This window comes from Mytilus edulis, chromosome 4 (genome assembly GCF_963676685.1).
Source record: "Mytilus edulis chromosome 4, xbMytEdul2.2, whole genome shotgun sequence".
Classification (NCBI taxonomy): Eukaryota; Metazoa; Mollusca; class Bivalvia; order Mytilida; family Mytilidae; genus Mytilus; species Mytilus edulis.
The window spans coordinates 55,849,692-55,855,952 of NC_092347.1; the positions used below are offsets into that span (position 1 = coordinate 55,849,692).

Below are 6,261 nucleotides of genomic sequence, written 5' to 3' on the forward strand. Positions count from 1 at the left end.
CTTTTACCTCCCTTTTGAAATAGAATACAATTAAAATATTCTAATAACCTTTATTGGTGTTTTATATCAAAATATGATAAAAAAAAAATAAAGAGAAAATTATAGATTATCGTTGATCATCTCAACGAGATTGATATTCTCGCTTGAGCGGGACGGCGAAAGCGAGAAAGGCAATCGAGTTGAGATGATCAATGATAATCTGTTTATCTCTATTTTACCTATGACGACGTTGTTAATTTCATGTCAATTTCGTTAGCAACGCCACGTGCCTGCTTAGTTTCTAGCGATAATTTTCCATCTCAAACGACTAGCATGATATGAAAATTATAAAAAAAAAATATATATCAAAGGAAAAACGCACAAAATAGCGATAATGTTTCGTATAGTGTTTAAATTGTCCCTTTGTTATCTTTCACTTCTCTTATTCAAATAAACTCATCATAGGTACCAGGACTAAATTTTGTAAATACGCCAGACGCGCGTTTCGTCTAAAAAAGACTGAAAATATATATGACATTCCAAATTAAAAAAAAATTATGCCAGAATTTTATTTTGAAATTTTAAAAAGTTGGTATAAAGTACATAATAGTTCCAAGATAAGCAAGGGGTTAAATTTCAAATGTATAAGACAGCAATTTATTTGGGGTAATCAATCAATTAAATTAAATGGTAAAAGTCTTGTTTTTCCAAACTGGATAGAAAGTGACATTATTTTTATTAATGATATCATAGATAAACAAGGAAATATCTCCCAAAAAGTAATCTTAAATAAATTGAAAGAAAAATCAAACTGGATAGCAGAACTTTCTAAACTGAAATCTGCAATCAAAAAGGAATGGAAACTCGTGTTAAAATCAAATCAATTAATTTCAACTAAAGTTCAAATAGACAGAAATCTTTACTTAGAAACAAAAAACAAAGCCAAATCAATTTGCATTAAAAAATTAAAACCTAAAGATATATATAATTATATCAAAGGTATAGAAAGTGACACACCTATTGGTTTCATAAAATGGAAAAAAAATTTCAATCTAAATTCCTCAAATCAATTACATGATTTATTAAACTTTACATTTCACCAGTTAATTGATAACAAACTAAAGATGTTTAGGAGGAAATTGACCAATTATATATTGCCATGTAAGCAACTGCTTTATTAATGGGAAATAATGAAGGATGATCAATGTCATATATGTCACCAAGTAGACAATTAAAATCATTTTTTTAAAGAGTGTGAATTTTTACAAGAATTTTGGATTAAAGTTGGGTCATTACTAGATAAAATAAAAATAGGTACACATATTTTATCAATGCAAAATTTAATTCTTGGATACAAAATTCATGACAGTTCATATTTTGATATTAATGTGTTGTTAACAATTGTTTTATTTGCTGTTTACAAAAGCAATTATGCATCAGAGTTAAAACACAAGTACATAGATGTATACAGGGTTTTTAAATTAGAATTCTTAGAATGGTATGAAAATAGTATACTCTTAGAAAGAAAATGTAGTAAATTTTTGAAAGAAACATTTAAATATATATAATTCACCACAATGTAATTCAATAGGTGAGGCGTACAAGTACTTATGATTGAGTAGTTGTGTGACAGAGAGTGTGTGTGTGTGTGTGTGTGCTAGTTTTGTGACCAAGTTTGTGTGTAGGTACATGTGTGTGTGTCTGTTTATGTGAAAGTTAAGACATGTACTCCATGTACTCGCAGAGCAATATTATGTTTTTCATTTATGTTTTATGTATACTGTTTCTCTGTTTACACGAAACGATTGTCAATACTTTATACAAAGTATAAAAAAAAGTATCATTCTTTATCCATCATGTCCATGTTTTGACCATGTTAACTTTATACCATCAGAATGTCATCAATGTTTGATACTCATAATAGGCTAATGCATCAAGTTTCTCAGTATTCTATAGCGCATTCAAGTTATCGTTAAAGAAAACTCATCAGTGACGCTCGAATCCAAAAAAGTTAAAAATGCCAAATAAAGTACGAAGTTGAAGAGCACCAAAACCGCACAAACATACATAGCGTATCAACAAAACATAAATGAATAAAATGTTTATGAGACTTCGCCTTTGACATAGATGAAGGCGAGTGGAATCAGACTAGTTCATGCTTTTAGTACTAAGTACCCTAACAATATAAAATATGTTAACGGTCATGTTATACTATATAGTTAATGAGTTCCTTAATTCTCCAGATTTTCCTTAAAATTAATTGGATTTAATTTAATTTGTCTTTCTTAAACTGTATGGATATTTTCACCCTCCTTTTATATAAATACACATGAAATAATATTCAAAAACAGCTTTAATTGAAAATTAACATGCTCGTTCATCCAGTGTATTCAGTGTTATATTCTGTCCAGACTTGAAAATCATTGACAAAAAAATACATGAGGAACCTCCCATACATGAAGTACTGTGTAAATAGATTCAGTGAAAACAAATGAATACAATGTTTAGATCAGACAGACCAGCAGATTTATACCTAGCTACAAAAACTGTATGACTTTTAAATGCATTTTTTTCAAACGGTGCTTGAGGGGACTTTGTGGTCTAATGATCTCAGTGGTAAGATTGTTGAATTCCCTGTCGTTCATCAATACCATTAACAAAAATAACATGAAATAGCCAAGAGAGCTGAAAGTGGCGAAAATCTATCAACTAATTAAAATGGTAACAGATATTGATATATTACTATAATCGTAATCAAATTGGTATCAACTGCATTTATGACAATATTTCAAGTTACCTTTTCCCTCCCCCTCTTCAGTAATGTACACAAATATAGGAAGATGTGGTATAAGTGCCAATGATACAAATCTCTATCCTAGTAACAATTTATAAAAGTAAACCATTATAGGTCAAGGTACGGTCTTCAACACGGAGCCTTGGCTCACACCAAACAGCCAGCTATAAAGGGTCTCAAAAATTACTAGTGTAAAACCATTCATTTATTTAAAAATGTAGTCTTCGCTTCGGCAAATAGGCTGGCAAATATTACAAGATTTGTGCCAGGAGTGAGGAGAGAAATAAGGATAATGAAAATTAAGATACGAGTGTCTGAGTAAAGTATTTCACATAATCTTTCTTTAAGTAGACTGGTTAGTGGAATAGATAATTTCAATGAATCTGATCGAGGTAGCAACCACATATAGCATATTTGACTACCGGTTTGTCATCCCTGAGTGACAACCTGATAATTAATATGACAATGAACTTGAAGATTGGTTGGAGGTTATGATTGGTGATCATTGTCTAAGGAATGACGATGAAAACGATAAACATCAGCTTTGTTTTTGTGAAAAATCACTTCAAAATAATAAATAAATAACAGTTTTTATGTGTTTCTTACAAATGTTTAATTTTTTTATATGCATGATACCCGAGCATGATAATGCGATATATTTTAACCAATTGTCTTCAAAATGTTAGTGTCAAGGTCACAACACCCTTCTAAACAGATATACCTACTTGTTTTCAAGAGGCGTATTTTCGTCTGTAAGGGCATCGCAACTTAAAATTCGAATAATAGATATAAAAAAAATAAAACGTATAACATAACAGACGCTAAATATGTCTTTTATTGGTGGAACAATTATTCTCGGTTCTTTCAAGGACACTGCTTACAGCAACACCATGAATTTTGTATGCATTCTGCTGCAGCACATCTCTTGTGTATCCTACAGTTGCGAACGCATTCCAGATAACCAAATCCACAATCAAATGAGTAATAACAGTTAAACGGGTTACGTAGATTAAAGGGAGGACTCGAATCAACGATCTGAAATCCTAAAGAAAAAAACAAACTCATTATAAACCAAACATCTAGTATTATATCTTTCTTGAAAGTGTAAAAAAATCACGTTCAAAACAAGGAAAGGTACAACTACATGTATGTCTCAGTATGTCAATCATTTCAATCGAGAATCGAGTTACATATTAGAACATCATTTGAACATGTAGAAGTGATGAAAAATAAACTCATCATAGATACCAGGACTAAATTTTGTATATACACCAGACGCGCGTTTCGTCTACAAAAGACTCATCAGTGACGCTCCAATCAAAAAAAGTTAAATAGGCCAAATAAAGTACGAAGTTGAAGAGCATTGAGAACCAAAATTCCTACATACATAGTATACGACGGTAACATAGGTAAATACTGGAAATACAATGGATAACCTTTTTTGGTGAAATCGCTCCACCCGTGTTTGCGTACTTGTTTACCTCCTTCGCTTTAAAATTGTTATTGTGTGATGAAGAGTTTGCAGATTTCTTTTTACTTTGATTATCGTTATTTTTTAGAAGGACGACAGGTAGGAGATAATGAGGAAGAGTTATTTGCCATAGAGACAACAACCCGATAAAAAGATTAAAAAAAAGCCGAAGGCCAACAATGGGTCTTCAACACAGCGAAAAAAATACCTCGGAGGCAGGCTTCAACTGGCCCCTTAATTAAATGTGTACTAGTACAGCGAAAATGGACGTCACACTAAACTCCTAACCATGTAAATGAACTAGATGCATACAAGACTAACAAAGGTCAGAGGCTCCTGACTTGGGACAGGTGCACAATTGTGGCGGGTTAAACTTGTTTTGTGAGATCTCAACCCTCCTCCTATACCTCTAGCTAATGCAAAATAAATAAACACACAGTTAAACTCCGTTCAAAAGTCCGAGTCCGATGTCAGAATAGGTAACAAATGAAACTAAGCAAAATGACAAAGATACATGAATTAACAAAGGATTACTAGCCAGTTAATGACATACCAGCTTCAGACCTCAATTACACTGATTTAAGATAATGTTTTCATCATATAAAAATCAATCACAATCCCCGTATCATACCATCATAAAATATATATGTGATTAATATAACCTACATCATGCCAACAACTGGTTTTAGAATAAATGTGGCCATCTTTAACGGCATGACAATAGTATCGTAACTATATCTCTTCTGAATAAACCTGTTTAAAGGTTCGTGTAGCTTTTACTGAGAATGCTGACATTTTTGTGCTGTAATAGTATAGAATATTACCATGAATGATTGGGTGTGAAATACCCGAACGTATAAGATGTTTGCATGTTAATTTAAATTTACGAATGATAACCTTAAATTTATATACTTAACGATTTTCAACTGTGAATGTTAAATACATTATTGTAGAAAATTAAAAAGAAGCGTAATAATAATACTTCATTATCAAGATAATGATTGTTATTACATTATTATTATTATAAAAACGTTATCAAAGGTACCAGGATTATAATTTAATACGCCAGACGCGCGTTTCGTCTACATAAGACTCATCAGTGACGCTCAGACCAAATTATGATCATCGAACAGTCAAAATAGAAATTAACAGACCCTCTATCAAAGGTAGTACTATTCATAACAATAATCAATAAGTGATCATATGGCGAATACATTACTCACCTGAAACAAAGGCTGCGACACACAACACGACAATCAGCAACTTCATCGTGAATCTGGAATAACGCGAACATTAAATAGATAGTTGAATATTTTAGATATGCAAATTTTTTGTATAGAAAATTGTAAAATCACAAAAATACTGAACTCCGAGAAAAATTCAAAACGGAAAGTCAGTATTTTGTATTCCTACAAACCATGCAGACTAATCGCACATTTTAATCTAACAGAAGTCTTTTCTATACTTCATAGCTGATTTGAGTTCTAGTTTTCTGTGTTTGTTTTATATTTCACTTTTCCAGGATTTTCAAAACTCAAACTTTTCAGTTCACAAAATATTAATTGTCTTGAAAAAGACTCACTTATAGCGTTATTTTTTAGTATTATGTATACTCTATTATTTGTTATCTAAATAATGAAAATATCTTACTTTGAGAAAATGGAAAACGAAGTAGATGGTTAGAAAGTTGCCGACAAACCAGTTTATATACTAGGTTTATTGTGGTAACCTTGCATTTGAGATGTTAAAGCTAACTTCATTTTTTGGATTTTTTTTATCACAGCCACGAATACATCTTTTCTGTCAAGCGTTTTTATGCTTGATTGTTGTTTAAAAAACAATTACATTAACGCTCTCCATATATCTTCCAGGAATAGAATGATAATTCAAATTTATTTTTGTAAAAATAAAAATAATCAGTTCATTTGTACTAATGAGATATATCGTTCAAAAAGATTTGCAAACAATTAAATGACTCAAAATAAAAAAGTATTTGATGAATGGCTTACAAAAAATA

General features: G+C 31.0%; 1 long non-coding RNA gene across 1 annotated transcript; it reads right to left on the bottom strand.

The window, feature by feature from the left end:
- Nucleotides 1-3,590: 3,590 nt before the first annotated feature.
- LOC139519992 (uncharacterized) lies at nucleotides 3,591-5,983 on the bottom strand. Its single transcript, XR_011663783.1, has 3 exons — nucleotides 5,895-5,983; nucleotides 5,468-5,520; nucleotides 3,591-3,816 (listed from the first exon to the last, which is right to left on the bottom strand). It is a non-coding gene; the product is annotated as an uncharacterized lncRNA (long non-coding RNA).
- Between the last annotated feature and the right edge of the window lie 278 nt (nucleotides 5,984-6,261).